The sequence below is a fragment of the Pristis pectinata genome, chromosome 15, assembly GCF_009764475.1.
Source record: "Pristis pectinata isolate sPriPec2 chromosome 15, sPriPec2.1.pri, whole genome shotgun sequence".
NCBI lineage: Eukaryota > Metazoa > Chordata > Chondrichthyes > Rhinopristiformes > Pristidae > Pristis > Pristis pectinata.
In genome coordinates, this window is record NC_067419.1 from 50,463,134 (window position 1) to 50,481,180 (window position 18,047).

General features: G+C 45.4%; 1 protein-coding gene across 11 annotated transcripts in view; it reads right to left on the minus strand.

Annotated features, from left to right (window-relative positions):
* tspan11 (tetraspanin 11) overlaps positions 1–18,047 on the minus strand; it is a 107,078-nt gene that overhangs the window by 87,750 nt on the left and 1,281 nt on the right. The window lies entirely within an intron of this gene.

Sequence of the window (18,047 nt, forward strand, 5' to 3'; positions counted from 1 at the left end):
ATGTCTAATACTAGAGGGCATGTATTTAAGGTGAGAGATGGAATGTTCAATACTTGATCTCCTATTAGGGAACCAGACAGGTCAGGTGGCAGAAGTATGTGTAGGTGAACACTTTGGGTCCAGTGACCATAACCTCATTAGTTTCAAGTTAATTATGGATAAGGACAGGTCTGGTCTTTGAGTTGAGGTTCTAAATTGGAGAAAGGCCAATTTTGTGGAAATGAGAAAGGATCTAGGAAGAGTGGATTGGGATAAGTTGTTTTCTGAGAGTGCAGAGTTTGCATGTTCCTGTCAGGATTAAAGGCAAAGTTAACAGGCATAGGGAACCTTGGTTTTCAAGGGATATTGATGATCTGGTTAAGAAAAAGAAAGAGGTGTATAGCAGGCATAGGCAACTAGGAACAAATGAGGTGATTGAAGAGTATAGAAAAAGTAAGAAAATACTAAAGGAGGAAATCAGGAAGGCAAAAAGAAGACATGAGGTTGCTTTGGCAGATAATGTAGAAACCTTTCGGGTTTACCTTTTTACCTTCATGAGTGTATTTAGAGTAAAAGGATAGTAAGGGACAAAATTGGTCCCCTAGAAGATCAGAGTGGTCATCTATGTGTGGATCCTCAGGAGACTGGGGAGATCTTAAACAGTTTTTTTGCATCAGTATTTACTCAGGAAACTGGCATAGTGTATATGGAAGGAAGGGAAACAAGCAGTAGTGTCATGGAACATATAGGGATTAAAGAGGAGGAGGTGCTTGCTTCCTTACAGCGAATAAAGGTCAATATATCCCCCGGGCCTGACACGATATTTCCTCAGACCTCAAGAGAGACTAGTGTAGAAATTGCAAGGGCCCTGACAGATATATTTAAAATGTCCTTAGCCACGGGTGTGGTGCAGGAGGGTAGCTAATGTTGTTCTGTTGTTTAAAAAAGGATCTAAAAGTAAAACAGGAAATTACAGGCCAGTGAGCCTGATATCAGTAGTAGGTGTTCTGAGAGATCGGATATACAAGTATTTGGACAGCCAAGGGCTGATTAAGGATAGTCAGCATGGCTTTGTGCGTGGTAGATCGTGTTTAATGAATCTAGTAGAATTTTTTGAGGAGGTTACCAAGAAAGTAGATGAAGGAAAGGCTATGGATGTTGTCTACATGGACTCTAGTAAGGCCTTTGACAAGGTCCCACATGGGAGGTTAGTTCAGAAGGTTCAGACACTAGGTATCCATGGAGAGGTTGTAAACTGGATTCAAAATTGGCTGTGTGGGAGAAGACAGAATGGTAGTGGATGATTGTTTCTCAGACTGGAGGCCTGTGACTATGGGTGTGCCTCAGGGATCTGTGCTGGGACCACTGTTGTTTGTTAGAACCATAGAACACTACAGCACAGAAAACAGGCCATTCGGCCCTTCTATAATCTTGTATGTATCCAATTTATTCTTAAAACTTAAGAGTGAGCCCACATTTACCACGTCAGATGGCAGCTCGTTCCACACTTCCACCACTCTGAGTGAAGAAGTTCCCCCTAAACCTTTCTCCTTTCACATTAAAGCCATGTCCTCTCGTACTTATCTCTCCTAACCTAGGTGGAAAGAGCCTACTCGCATTTACTCTGTCTATACCCCTCATAATTTTGTAAACCTCTATCAAATCTCCCCTCATTCTTCTGCACTCCAAGGAATAAGTCCTAACCTGTTCAATCTCTCCCTGTAACTCAACTCCTGAAGACCCAGCAACATTCTAGTAAATCTCCTTTGCACTCTTTCAATCTTACACATATCCTTTCTATAGTTAGGTGACCAGAACTGCACACAATACTCCAAATTCAGCCTCACCAATGTCTTATACAACCTCACCATAACATCCCAACTCCTATACTCAATACTTTGATTTATGAATGCCAGGATGCCAAAAGCCTTCTTTACAACCCTGTCTACCTGTGACACCACTTTCAGGGAATTATGTATCTGAACTCCCAGACCTCTTTGTTCCTCCGCACTCCTCAGTGCCCTACCATTTACTATGTATGTCCTACCTTGATTTGTCCTTACAAAATGCAACACCTCACATTTGTCTGCATTAAATTCCATCTGCCATTTTCTGGCCCATTCTTCCAGTTGGTTCAGATCCCTCTGCAAGCTTTGAAAGCCTTCTTAGTGTCATCAGCAAACTTGCTGATCCAATTTACCACATTATCATCTAGATCATTGATATAGATAACAAACAACAATGGCCCCAGCACAGATCCCTGAGGCACATCCATAGTCACAGGCCTCCATTCTGAGAAACAATCATCCACTACCACTCTCTGTCTTCTCCCACACAGCCAATTTTGAATCCAGTTTACAACCTCTCCATGGATACCTAGTGTCTGAACCTTCTGAACTAACCTCCCATGTGGGACCTCGTCAAAGGCCTTACTAAAGTCCATGTAGACGACATCCACAGCCTTTCCTTCATCTACTTTCTTGGTAACCTCCTCGAAAAACTCTACAAGATTCGTTAAACACGATCTGCCACGCAAAAACCATGCTGACTATCCTTAATCAGCCCTTGGTTGTCCAAATACTTGTATATCCGATCTCTCAGAACACCTTCCAATAATTCACCCACTACTGATGTGAGGCTCACTGGCCTGTAATTACCTGGTTTACTTTTAGATCCTTTTTTAAACAACAAAACAACATGAGCTACCCTCCAGTCCTCCAGCACCACACCCGTGACTAAGGACATTTTAAATATATCTGCTAGGGACCCTGCAATTTCTACACTTGTCTCTCTCAAAGTCCGAGGAAATATCATGTCAGGCCCGGGGGATTTATCTACCTTTATTCGCTGTAAGGCAGCAAGCACCTCCTCCTCTTTAATCCCTATATGTTCCATGACACTACTGCTTGTTTCCCTTCCTTCCATATCCACTATGCCAGTTTCCTGAGTAAATACTGATGCAAAAAAACTGTTTAAGATCTCCCCCATCTCCTGAGGCTCCACCATAGACGACCACTCTGATCTTCTAGGGGACCAATTTTGTCCCTTACTATCCTTTTACTCTTAATTTACTTGTGAAGGTAAACCCAAAGGGTTGCTACATTATCTGCCAAAGTAACCTCATGTCTTCTTTTTGGCTTCCTGATTTCCTCCTTTAGTATTTTCTTACTTTTTTTATACTCTTCAAGTACATCATTTGTTCCTAGTTGCCTATACCTGCTATACACCTCTCTCTTTTTCTTAAACAGATCGCCAATATCCCTTGAAAACCAAGGTTCCTTATGCCTGTTAACTTTGCTTTTAATCCTGGCAGGAACATGCAAACTCTGCACTCTCAAAATTTCGCCTTTGAAGGCCTTCCACTTACTGAACACATCCTTGTGAAGGGAAGATCTTGCCTCTCAAGCCTGATAGGGTTCTTTGAGGTGGTGACCAGGAAGATTGATGAGGGTAGTGCAGTGGATATGGTCTACAAGGATTTCAGTAAGGCATTTGACAAGGTTCCACACGGTAGGCTTCTTCAGAAGGTCAAGAGGCCAAGGGATCCGGGGAAGCTTGGCTATGTGGATTCAAAATTGGCTAGCCTGTAGAAAGCAGAGCGTTGTGGTGGAGGGAGTGCATTTGGATTGGAGGGCTGTGACTAGTCGTGTCCCGCAGGGATTGGTTCTGGGACCTCTACAATTTGTGATATTTATTAATGACTTAGATGAGGGGGTGGAAAGCTGGGTTAGCAAGTTTGCAGATGACACAAAGATTGGTGGTGTTGTGGATAGTGTGGAGGGCTGTCGAAGCTTGCAGAGGGATGTTGATAGGATGCAGAACTGGGCTGACAAGTGGCAGATGGAGTTCAATCCGGAGAAGTGTGTGGTAGTACACTTTGGAAGGACAAACTCCAAGGTGGAGTACAAGGTAAATGGCAGGATTCTGGGCAGTGTAGAGGAGCAGAGGGATCTGGGGGTTCATATCCACAGATCACTGAAAGTTGCCTCGCAGATGGATAGGGTAGTTAAGAAAGCTCATGGGAGGTTAGCTTTCATAAGTCATTGGTTCGAGTTTAAGAGCCGCAAAGTGATGATGCAGCTTTACAAAACTCTGGTTAGGCCACACTTGGAGTACTGTGTCCAGTTCTGGTCGCCTCATTATAGGAAGGATGTGGAAGCATTGGAAAGGCTGCAGAGGAGATTTACCAGGATGCTGCCTGGATTAGAGAGTATGGATTATGAGGAAAGACTAAAGGAGCTAGGGCTGTTCTCATTGGAGAGGAGGAGGATGAGGGGAGACATGATAGAGGTATACAGGATATTGAGAGGGATAAATAGAGTGGACAGCCAGCGCCTCTTTCCCAGGGCACCAATGCTCAAAACAAGAGGACATGGCTTTAAGGTAATGGGTGGGAAGTTCAAGGGAGATGTCAGAGGGAGGTTTTTCCACCCAGAGAGTGGTTGGTGCATGGAAATGCGCTGCCTGGGGTGGTGGTGGAGGCTGATACATTGGACAAGTTCAAGAGATTGTTAGATAAGCATATGGAGGAGCTTAAGTTAAGAGGGATACGTGGGAGGAAGGGGTTAGATAGTCTTAGGAATGGTTTGAAGGGTGGCACAACATGGTGGGCTGAAGGGCCTGTATTGTTCTATGGTTGCTAGAAAACAACTTATCCCAATCCACTCTTCCTAGATCCTTTCTCATTTCCACAAAATTGGCCTTTCTCCAATTTAGAACCTCAACTTGAGGACCAGACCTGTCCTTATCCATAATTAACTTGAAACTAATGATGTTATGGTCACTAGACCCAAAATGCTCACCTACACATACTTCTGTCACCTGACTTGTCTGATTCCCTAATTGTAGATCAAGTATTGCATTCTCTCTCGTTGGTACCTCTATATATTGACTTAGAAAACTTTCCTGAACACATTTGACAAATTCCAAGCCATCCAGCCCTTTCACATTGTGGGAGTCCCAGTCAATGTGGAAAGTTAAAATCCCCTACTATTACAACTTTCTGTTTCTTACATTAGTCTGCTATCTCACTACAGATTTGTTCCTCCAATTCCCTCTGACTATTGGGCGGTCTATAATACAACCCTACTAGTGTGGCCACCCCTTTCCTATTCCTCAGCTCCACCCATATGGCCTCTATAGATGAGCGCTTCGGGCTGTCCTGTCTACGCACAGCTGTGATATTTTCTCTGACTAGTAATGCCACTCCTCCCCCTTTCATCCCTCCCCCTCTATCACGTCTGAAACAACGGAACCCCGGAACATTAAGCTGCCAGTCCTGCCCCTCCTGCATCCAAGTCTCACTAATAGCAATAATGTCGTAATCCCTCGTGCCAATCCACGCCCTAAACTCATCTGCCTTACCTACAATACTCCTTGCATTGAAATAGATGCACCTGAGAATATTTCTATCACGTACAAACCTTTGATTTCTGTCTATACCTGCAGTCCTCGCATGACCTTTTTCCTCCTCCATCTCACTATCTGCTATAACACACTGGTTCCCCTCCCCCTGCAAATCTAGTTTAAACCCCCCGGAGCAGCACTAGCAAACCTACCTCCAAGTATGTTAGTCCCCCTCCAGTTCAGGTGCAAACCATCCTGTCGGAACAGGTCCCACCTTCCCTGGAACAAAGCCCAATTGTCTAGAAACATGAAGCCCTCCCTCCTGCACCATCTCCTTAGCCACATATTTAGCTGCATGATCCTCCTATTTCTAGCCTCACTAGCTCGTGGCACGGGCAGCAATCCTGAGATTGCAACCTTGGAGGTCCTGTCCTTCAACTTTGCACCTAATTCTCTAAACTCTCTTTGCAGGACCTCCTCCTCTTTCCTATCCATATCATTGGTCCCTACGTGGACCACAACATCTGGCTGCTCACCCTCCCTCCTGAGAATATCGAGAACTCGATCCGAGATATCGTGGCCCCTCCACCAGGGAGGCAACAGACCATCCGGGATTCTCAATCTCTCCCACAGAACCTCCCATCTGTCCCCCTAACTATCGAATCCCCTATCACTACTGCTCTCTTCTTTTCCCTCCTTCCTTTCTGAGCTGAGGGTCCCGTCTCGGTGCCAGAGACGCAACCACTGCAACTTGTCCCTGGTAGGTCATCCCCACCAGCAGTATCCAAAACGGTATACTTATTGTTGATGGGAATGGCCACAGGGGTACTCTGCTCTTTCTGTCTATACCCCTTCCTTTTCTTGACAGTCACCCAGCTACCTGCCTCATGACTTTTAGGGATGACCTCCCTGAAACTCCTGTCTATTTCTGTCTCTGCCTCATGAATGATCGGGAGTTCATCCAGCTCCAGCTCCATAACTCGGTTTGTCAGAAGCTACAGCTGGATGCACCTTTTACAGGTGTAGTCATCAGGGACAAGTGTGCTGTCCCTGACTTCCCACATACTGCATACAGAGCACTCAACTGCCCTAACTGCTGCCATCACTACCTATTCCTAAGTTAACTAAATTAAAGGCTTACCGGCCTTACCTCTCAGGGAGCAAGCTCTTCCTCAGTCTCTGCTCGCCAAAGCCTCAAAGCTCCACTCCTACCCTGAGCCACTCACACACTGGCCACTCCTCACTGGCTTCTCCTCTTCAGTTACTCCTCCTTATATTTGTCCCTGCCAATTACCTCAAGTACACACTCCCTCTATCAAGCACTCAACACTCTACTTAACCCTTCAGTTGCCCTCCACTTATTAAGCTTTTTAAATACACTCACCTGACCTGAAAGGGAACTGCTGCTCCAATGGCTGCCGGGCTGCTTCTGTAAAGTGTCTATATCAATGATCTAGATGATAATGTGGTAAATTGAATCAGCAAGTTTGCTGATGACACTAAGATTGGAGGCATAGTGGACAGCGAGGGAGGCTTTCAAAGCTTGCAGAGGGATCTGAACCAACTGGAAGAATGGGCCAGAAAATGGCAGATGGAATTTAATGCAGACAGGTGTGAGGTGTTGCATTTTGGAAGGACAAATCAAGGTAGGACATACACAGTAAATGGTAGGGCACTGAGGGATGTGGAGGAACAAAGGGATCTGGGAATTCAGATACATAATTCCCTGAAAGTGGTGTCACAGGTAGACAGGGTTGTAAAAAAGGTTTTTGGCATCCTGGCATTCATAAATCAAAGTATTGAGTATAGGAGTTGGGATGTTATGGTGAGGTTGTATAAGACATTGGTGAGGCAAATTTGGAGCATTGTGTGCAGTTCTGGTCACCTAACTATAGGAAGGATATGTGTAAGATTGAAAGAGTGCAGAGAAGATTTACTAGAATGTTGCTGGGTCTTCAGGAGTTGAGTTACAGGGAAAGATTGAACAGGTTAGGACTTTATTCCTTGGCGTGTAGAAGAATGAGGGGGGATTTGATAGAGGTTTACAAAATTATGAGGGGTATAGAGTAAATGCGAGTAGGCTCTTTCCACCTAGATTTGGAGAGATAAGTACGAGAGGACATGGCTTTAATGTGAAAGGAGAAAGGTTTAGGGGGAATATTCGGGGGAACTTCTTCACTCAGAGAGTGGTGGGAGTGTGGAACAAGCTGCCATCTGACATGGTAAATGTGGGCTCAAGAGTAAGAATAAATTGGATACATACATGGATGGGAGAGTTCTGGAGGGTTATGGACTGGGTGCAGGTAAATAGGACTAGTGGAATGATGTTTTGGCAAAGATTATAGAAGGGCCGAATGGCCTGTTTTCTGTGCTGTAGTGTTCTATGGAGATATGTGGGACAGGTTTACACACACATACACCCCGAGTGGTGGGTGCCTGAAACAGGCTGCCGGGGAGGTGGTGGAGGCAGATACAATAGTTGTATTCAAGAGGCAGTTAAATAGATACATGAATATGGAGGGGTATGGATCATGAATGCACTGTCAGGGGTGGTTGTGGAGGCAGATACGATAGGGGCTCTGAGATAGGTACATGAATATGTAAAGAATGTGCAGGTAGAAGGGATTAATTTAATTTAATCATTAGCTTAATTAGTTCGGCACATCATGGGCTGAAGGGATTGTTCCTGTGCTGCACTGTTCTCTGTTCTATGCTCTATCCTTCCTCAAGTGCGGCGACCAGAGCTGTACACGACATCCAAATGTGGTATAACCAATGTCATAGAGTCACACAACATGGAAACAGGCCCTTCGGCCCAACTCGTCGATGCCGATTGTGTTGCGCAGTGACACAACTGATCGATCTCCAGCTGATCAATATCCCACTATATCCTTAGACAGACTTCTGCGCTATCTACAGCTCACCAATTTTTGTAACATCTGCAAACTTACTGATCAAACCACCTACGTTCTCATCCAAGTCATTTACATACTTAATGAACAATGTCCCAGCACCAATCCATGTAATAAACCACTTGTTACAAACTTCCAGTCAGAGAAACGTCTGTCATCACTACCCACTGCCTCCTATCACACAGCCAATTGTGCAACCAGTTCACCAACACACCTCAGACTCCCTGTGCCTTAACCTTCTTAGCCAGCCTACCATGCAGGACATCATTAACAGCCTTTCTTAAGACCACATAAAAAAGATCTCCCACCCTGCCTTCATCAATCTCCCTGGTTACTTTCTCAAAAAACTCAGATTTGAGAGATTTGATCTCCCCTGGACAAAACCAGTGTGATTCCTCCTAATCAGTCCCTCCCTAACTTCCCTACGACTGATGTGAACCAAAGAAGAAGAAAATCAGAGCAAAAAAAAACTGCTGGAAGAACACACAGTCAGGCAGCATCTATGGAGGAAAAGGGATAGGTTGAGACCCTGCTTTGGGATGAAGAAACGCAGATGGAATAGTCTACGGGTGATGGGCAGATGGAACCAGGGAGGGTGATGTCTTGGTAACAATGGGAGAGGGATCGAAATGGTGACCAAAAGGGAGAGAGAACTTTGGACTGGTGGGAGTGGGAAAGGAACACAGGGCGTGTGGGTTATGTTAAATTGGAGAATTCAACGTTCATACCATTGGACTACGGGCTACTCAAACAGAAATACGAGGAGCTGTTCTCCCTTAGTTCATCTTTCCTCACCTGGTTCCACCTATCACCTATGTCACATCCCTCCCTCTCACTACTATGTACCAGCTACCTTCCCTCTCCACTCTCAGCCCTGATTCAGGATCTTGACCTGAAGCATTGGCCATCCCTCTTCCTCCACAGATGCTGCCCGACCTGTTGAGTTCCTCCAGCAGTTTGATTTTTGTTATCACAGGAAGTTGGAAATGCAGAATTGAGGTCACATTCAGATCAACCACAACTATTCAATGGGGCAGCAGGTTCAAGGGACCATCACCTTTGCTTGTCCCAAACTCTGTTTGTAGCTCTACCTATACTGATTCTGAACTCTGATCTTCTCAAAGGTCATTCCTCATTACTGCCCACTCTCTCCAACGCCTACTCTCCTCTTCCATTTCATCTATCCTTTTGAAATGTCATGTGGGCTAAAATATTTTCCCAACCTTAGTCACTATACAATTTTGTCTCTGTAAGTCATAGTAATAGATTAACAGCTATAGATCAAACCTGTTATCTTCATTTGTTAACTTGTTACAAATGTTTATACATTCCACACTGCACTTTTAATTTAATTTTCCCTTTTATTTTTTAAAAAAAACCTTATTCACCAACACTATTTTAGTTTACTCAACTTTTTAAAATTTATCACTTTTCCCTTACTAGAACTCTCTGCCACTCCATTTTTAAGTTTACAGCCCCAACCTCAAGGCACGTTGATATATTCTCAATGATTACATGATCTAAAATTCAAGCCAGCATTTAAAATATTAATTCATGTTCAAGCTAGGCCGAGTGCTTCGTCCTCTCTTCACAGGGACACTTCTGGACAAGCCCTGCTTCTCACAATGCTTCAAATGGATCAACTGGATAAACCTGAAATGCTGCCAGTTGCTTCATTTGATTTTTTTTTGCCTTTGAAGGTGTAAAACATAATCACTGCTTGGGTGTCACAGACTCCCACTCAAAGCACTCAGAAGCCAAATTCACATAAATATACAAAATCCTTCTCAGCTACTGAACACTACAAGAGTGAAAGGCATACTGTATATACAACTTGCAGCTAAAGTAGTCAGTTCTTTCAAAGAACAGATGTGGACTTGCAGTCCAGGACCCACATCAGCTCTTTAAAGTGTTGTCCAATTAGTCACACACACACACCATTGTTTTTCACCAGTCCCTAAATCCTCAACTTAATTAGCTCTCCCTTTGCCTCCTGAAAGTTCCTTTGGAACCAACTTTCACCACCTCTATTTGTACACTCCAGACTCTAGCCTTACCTTTCAGATTGAGGGTGACACCACTCCAGAGACCTTGGTTCAAACCTGACCTCTCGTACTGCCTGTGTGGAATTTGCAAAGACGTGCAAGTCCATAGGTTAGTTGATCACTACCAATTGCTACTAGTGTATAGATTAGTGGTAGAATCCAGGGGAATGAATGGGAACTTGGGGAGAATAAAATGGGTTCGAGTGGGATTAATGTAAGTGGGTGCGAAGGGCCTGTTCTCTGAGCTTACAGTGGCATGCGAAAGTTTGGGCACCCCTGGTCAAAATTTCTGTTACTGTGAACAGCTAAGCAAGTAAAAGATGACCTGATTTCCAAAAGGCATAAAGTTAAAGATGAAAAATTTCTTTAATATTTTAAGCAAGGTTACTTTTTTATTTCCATCTTTTACAGTTTCAAAATAACAAAAAGGGGAAAGGGTCTGAAGCAAAAGTTTGGGCACCCTGCATGGTCAGTACTTAGTAACACCCCCTTTTAGCAAGTATCACAGCTTGTAAACACTTTCTGCAGCCAGCTAAGAGTCTTTCAATTCTTGTTTGGGGGATTTTCGCTGATTCTTCCTTGCAAAAGGCTTCTAGTTCTGTGAGATTCTTGGGCTGTCTTGCATGCACTGCTCTTTTGAGGTCTATCCACAGATTTTCAATGATGTTTAGGTCAGGGGACTGTGAGGGCCATGGCAAAACCTTCAGCTTGTGCCTCTTGAGGTAGTCCATTGTGGATTTTGAGGTGTGTTTAGGATCGTTATGCTGTTGTAGAGGCCATCCTCTTTTCATCTTCAGCTTTTTTATTACAAATGGTGTGATGTTTGCTTCCAGAATTTGCTGGTATTTAATTGAATTCATTCTTCCCTCTACCAGTGAAATATTTCTCATGCCACTGGCTGCAACACAAGCCTAAAGCATGATCGATCCACCCCTGTGCTTAACAGTTAGAGATGTGTTCCTTTTATGAAATTTCCTGACTCCTGAACTCAATGCCTTGACCAATAAAGGCAAGCATGCCATATGCTTTCTTTAGCACCCTATCAATTTACAACCACTTACATGGACATATGGACTTAAGACTCCAATTTCCCTGTGTACATCAACACTGTAAGGGTCCTGCCGTTAACTGTACTTTCTCTTTACATTTGATCTCCCAAAGTGCAACACATCACACTTGGCTGGACTAAACTCCATCTGCCATTTCTCCACCCATGTCTGCAACTGTTCTACATCCCACTGTATCCTTTGGCAATCTTCTACCCTATCCAAAACACCACCAATCTTTGTGTCATCTGCAAACTTACTAACCCACTCATCCATATTTTCATCCAGGTCGCTTCTATATATCACAAACAGCAGAGGTCCCAGTACAGATCCCTGAGGAATATCACTAGTGATGGACCTCCAGCCAGAATGAGACCCATCGACCACTACCCTCTGTTGACGTTTCTGGTTGAGACCCTTCATTGGACAGTCCTGATGAAGGGTCTTGACCTGAAATGTCGACTGTTTATTTCCCTCCACAGATGCTGCCTGACTTGCAGAGTTCCTCCAGCATTTTGTGTGTGTTGCTCCAGATTCCAGCATCTGCAGAATCTCTTGTCTGTGTGGCCACTACCCTCTGTCTTCTTTGGGCAAACCAATTCTGAATCCAAACAGCCAAGTCTCTATGGATCCCATGCATCTTAATCATCTGGATGAGCCTCCCATCAGGGACCTTGTCAAATTTGGTATGTCACCAAAGACTCTTACAAATTTCCACAGATGTATGGTGGAGAGTATTCTCATTGGTTGCATTACAGCCTGGTATGGACCCTCCAATGCACAGGATCGCAAGAGGCTGTAGGAGGCTATGGACTCAGCCAGCTCCATCACGGGCACAATCCTGCCCACCATTGAGGACATCTTCAAGAGGCGGCACCTCAAGAAGGTGGATCTATCATTAAGGACCCTCACCACCCGGGACATGCCCTCTTCTCATTACTACCATCAGGGAGGAGGTACAGGAGCCTGAAAGCCCAAACCCAACGATTCAGGAACAGCTTCTTCCACCTCCACCATTAGATTTCTGAATGATCGCTGAACCTGTGAACATTACCTCATTATTCCTGTGTTTTTGCACTACTTATTTATTTTTGTGGTTTATAAATTTTTAATGTCTTTGCACTGTACTGCAGCTGGAAAATAAATTTCACATCATATGTCAATGATAATAAATCTGATTTTGATCCACTGCTCTGCCTTCATCAAAGACCTTTGTCACCTCCTTGAAAAACTCAAGCAAGTAAGACATGACTTGCCCTGCACAAAGCCAGCTGACTGTCCCTAATTAGGCCATACTTTTCCAAATGCTCATAAACCCTATTCCCAAGAATTGTCTCCAATAGCTTTCCTGCCACTGATGCGAGACTCACCTGTCTATAATTTTCAGGATTATCCCCATTTCTCTTCTTGAACAAAGGAACAACATTAGCTACCAGGACCTTGGCTATGGCTAGAGAAGATACAATGATCTTGTTCAAGGCCCCAGCAATCTCATCTCTTGCCTCTCTCAATAACCTAGGGTATATATCCCATCAGGCCCTGGGAGCTTATCCACTTAGTTCTTTGAGAGACCCAACACTACCTCTTTCTTTATCTCAAAATGCCCTAGCACATTATCATGGTTCTCACTGATCTCACTATACTCCACATCCTTCTTCTGGTGAATACCGAGGCAAAGTACTCATATAGGACTTCACCCACATCCTCCACCTCCAAGCACATCTTCCCTCCTTTGTCCTTGAATGGTCCTATCCTCTCCCTAGTTATCCTCTTGATGTATGTATAGAATGCATTGGGATTCTCCTTAATCCTACTTGCCAAGGACTTTTCATGGCCCCTCCTGGCTCTCCTAATCTCCCTGAGTTCTTTTCGTGCTTCCTTATATTCCTCAAGGACCATTTTCAATCTTTGTTTCCTAAACCTTACGTACACTTCCTTTTTCTTCTTTACCAAATTCACAACCTCTCTCATCATCCAAGGTTCCCTTACCTCGCAATCCTTGTCCTTCCTTCTTACTGGAACGTACCTGTTCTGTACTCTGTGCAGTTGGTTTTTAAATAACCTCCACATGTCAGATGTGGACTTGACCAGAAAAAAACAATCCCCAGTTAACTCTCCCCAGCTCCTGCCTAATACTCTCAAAATTTTCCCTCCCCCAATTGAATACTTCTCCGCAATGTGCATACTTATCCTTATTCATAGCTATCGTAAAACTTAAGGAGTTGTGATCACTATTTCCTAAATGTTCCCCCACTGAAAGGACAGTTCCAGTATGGCCCCTCCTCTATAGGACTAGCCCCATACTGTTTTAAGAAACTCTCTTCGATGCACCCAACAAATTCTGCCCCATCTATTCTCTTTCACCAAGGAGGTCCCAGTCTATATTGGGGAAGTTGAAGTCACCCACTACAACAACCCTGTTGTTTTTGCACCTTTCCCTATGTTCTACCCATATAGTGGATGCACTCCTCTGAGTGTAGTGGTGATATCATCCCTGATTAATAGCGCAACTCCTCCCCCTCTTTTACCTCCCTCTCTATCTCTCCTGAAACATCAAAACCCTGGCACATTAAGCAGCCAGTTCTGTCCATCTCTCAACCAAGTCTCTGTAATGGCCACAACATCAGAGTTCCACATACTGATCCATGCTCTAAGTTCATCACCCTTACCCTTAATACTCCTGCCATTAAAATAAACACACTTCAACCTGTCTGTCCCATCATGTCTACTACCTTGCTCTTGCCTGTCCTTCCTTACAGACTGACTGGTCATGACATCTACCTTCCCCTCAATCCCTCCACTTTCTGACCTGGTGCTAACCATTCAATTCAGTGTCAACTTCCAACCTCCTATCTGGCTCACTGCAGCTTTGGATCCCAACCGCTGCCAATCTAGCTTCAACCCTGCCCAGTAATCCCTTCCACAGGGATCTACGCTGGGACCTCTGCTGTTTGTGATGTACATAAATGACCTGGGTGAGGATGTTGATGGGTGGGTCAGTAAGTTTGCAGACGATACCAATATTGGTGGAGTTGTGAATAGTGTAGGAGACTGGCGATGGATACAGTGTGATATAGATCAGCTGCAGATATGGGCAGAGAAATGGTAGATGGAGTTTAACCGGGATAAATGTGAGGTGTTGCACCTTGGTAAGACTAATGTCAAGAGGCAGTACACTCTAAAGGGCAAGATCCTTAACAATGTTGAAGAGCAGAGAGACCTTGGGGTGCAAGTCCATGACTCATTGCAAGTGGCTACACAGGTTAGTTAAGAAGGTTTATGGAATGCTTGCATTTATTAATCGGGGTATTGAGTACAGAAGTTATGATGCATCTCTATAGACCTCTGGTTAGGCCGCATTTAGAATATTAAGTGCAATTCTGGTCACCTCACTATAGGAAGGATGTTGAAGCTTTAGAGAGGGTGCAGAGGAGGTTTACTTGGATGCTGCCTGGATTAAAGGGCATGTGCTATCAGGAGAGGCTGGACAAACTTGGGCTCTTTTCTCTACAGCGGTGGAGGCTGAGGGGTGGTCTGTTGGACGTGTATAAAATTATGAGGGGCATAGATAGGGTGGACAAGCAATATCTTTTTCCCATTATTGGGCAATCCAACACCATGCATTTAAGGTGAGGGGGGTAGGTTCAGAACAGACATGAGGGGTATGTTTTTTTTTAACTGCGAAAGTGGTGGGTACCTGGGATGCATTGCCTGATAGGGTGGTGGAGGCAAATTCATTGGAGGCTTTTAGAGGGGCTTGGATGGGCACATGAATGAAGGGAAAATATAGAGGGATATGGGCATTCTGTAGGTAGGAGGGATTAGCTATGTCAGCACAACATTGTGGGCCGAAGGGCCTGTTCTCTGCTGTACTGTTCTATGTAACACAAGCAAAGTTCCCCATCAGGACATTGGTCCCCCTCCAGTTCAGGTGCAACCGGCCCCTCTTGTACAAGTTACTTTGTGCTGGTTTGGATTAAATTCCATATTTCAGTTTTTGGTCCAGCTGACCAGGACCATCAGTGCCATCCTACAGTCCGAAACTTCCCTCCTCACCGTCCCCCTCCACGGTCCGAAACTTCCCTCCTCACCGTCCCCCTCCACGGTCTGAAACTTCCCTCCTCACCGTCCCCCTCCACGGTCCGAAACTTCCCTCCTCACCGTCCCCTTCCACGGTCCGAAACTTCCCTCCTCACCGTCCCCCTCCACGGTCCGAAATTTCCCTCCTCACCGTCCCCCTCCACGGTCCGAAACTTCCCTCCTCACTGCTACCTGCGAGACCTGTTCTTGCATCATCTGCAAACTCCTCTACCTTGCCTTCTACATTTAGGTCTGAAATATTAATATCTACAGCACAAAGCAAAGGGCCAAGTACCAAGCATTGCAAAACCACAATAGATTTTCTGTCACAGAGAAATCCATTGACCATTGTCCTTTGCTTCCTGTCAGTGTTTTGGATCTAATTTGCCACTTTCCCTTGGTGTTTTACGTTTTGATAGCCTGACACGTGGAACCTTGTCAAAAGCCTTCCTAAACTCCACACATTACAATGGCAATACTGACCCTGGGGGAAATCATGCTGCATTACTCGCATTCTGAAGAACAACCAATCAAATACTCTTTACTGTTTGTCTTGGAGCTGCTTTAGTACCTGTGCTCTTACAACCCCTAATCCCATGGGCTGCAGTTATTCCAACATCTGTTCCGTGACATTTTATCAAATGCCTTTTCAAAGCCCATTTATACAACATCTGATGCACCTTCAAGTAACTATCACATCAGACAGAAATCAATGCAGGTTGTCCCTTATTATCTTTTCCAAAGATGTTCTCCAAAAGTGACAAGAAGAATTTTATTTTACAGAAGTGATAGAACAAAATGTGAAGCAGCAGGTAGGTGGGTGGGGTCTGAAATGTACCATCAAGGAGGTGCTGAAGACAGATTCAGGTGTAACCTTCCAAAGGGAGCCACAGCATTTGAAAGGAAAGGATTTGCAGGGAGAAGGGCAGGGAATGGGATGGGCCAGGTCACTGCTCCCGACCGAACAAGGCCCTGCTTTACTGTAACCGTTCCGTGATTATGTGCAGAATTCATTCTTGCCATTTGTCCCGTTTTCCCACTCCCGACATTTGGCTAACTTTTGGTTAATCCTTTCCCATTTTTGACTAAATGTTCATATTTGCAAACCTCTCCACCCCTGATATCACTTCTATCTGTGGAGGTTGAATCTGTGATCAGACCATCTGCCAACATCACCACCTCAGCATCCCTCATCACCTAGGACACATTCCATCCTCATGAGCGACACTAACAATGAGTAATGCCAACCTAATTACCATACACTTTGAATCTAAGATCACGAGAACACAAGTAGAAGCAGAAGGAAGCCATTCGGCCCCTCATGCCTGTTCTTCCATTCATAACATCATGGCTGGTCTTTCACCTCAGCATCAGATTCCTGCACCAACTCATATCCCTTTATTCCCTGAATATTCAAAACAAAGATTGATAGATTTTTGTATGTATTTGGCAACTGAACCTCACAACCACTCCTGGATAGGTCATTCCTAAGATTCACTACCCTCTGGGTGAAAAATATTCTTCTCATCTCAACCATGAATGGCTAAGCCCTTCCTTTGTGTCTATCACCCCTAGTCCTAGATATGCCAGCCAGGGCAAACATTATCCCTGCATCTAACTTTTCAAGTCTCGTAAGATTTATAAACCTTTCAGTGATCATCTCTCATTCTTTAAAATAGTAGGGGCCGGCCAATCGCTTGATCTTTGCATGCAGGACAAAGCCCTCATCCCAGGACTCCATCTTGTTGCATGCCCTTTATCACAAGTATGTCCTTCCTTAGGCAGAGGAAACAGCTGTACACAATATTCCAGGGTCCAATACAATTATAACTTGACATTGTACTCAAATCCTCTTGCAGTAAAGGCTAACGTACTCTCTGCTTCCTAATTCCCTGCTGAACCTACATGTTAACTTCCAGTGATCCACATACTAGGGTTCTCAGGCCCCTCTGAACAATGACAGCTTTCAATCTCTCTATTTTTTTATCAATATATTCTGAAATGTTTCCCCACAATATCTTCCACCTGACATTTCTTTGCCCATTCCCTTAGCCTGAAGTCTCTCTGCATCCTCCTCACAGCCCACCCCACCATGTACCATAAAACAATTGGAATATATCGGGAGGGGGATGAGGGAGTGGGGGGGGGGGGATGAGGGAGGGGAGGAGGGAGGGAGGAGGGAGGGAGGAGGGAGGGAGGAGGGAGGGAGGAGGGAGGGAGGAGGGAGGGAGGAGGGAGGGAGGAGGGAGGGAGGGGGAGGGAGGGGAGGGGGGAAGGGGGGAGGGGAGGGGGGAAGGGGGGAGGGGAGGGGAGGAAGGGAGGGAGGGAGGGGAGGGGGGAAGGGGGGAGGGAGGGAGGAGGGAGGGAAGGGGGAGGGAGGGGGAGGGAGGGGGAAGGGGGGAGGGAGGGGAGGGGGAAGGGGGAGGGAGGGGAGGGGGAAGGGGGGAGGGAGGGGAGGGGGAAGGAGGGAGGGGAGGGGGGAAGGGGGGAGGGAGGGGAGGGGGGAAGGGGGGAGGGAGGGGAGGGGGGAAGGGGGGAGGGAGGGGAGGGGGGAAGGGGGGAGGGAGGGGAGGGGGGAAGGGGGGAGGGAGGGGAGGGGGGAAGGGGGAGGGAGGGGAGGGGGAAGGGGGGAGGGAGGG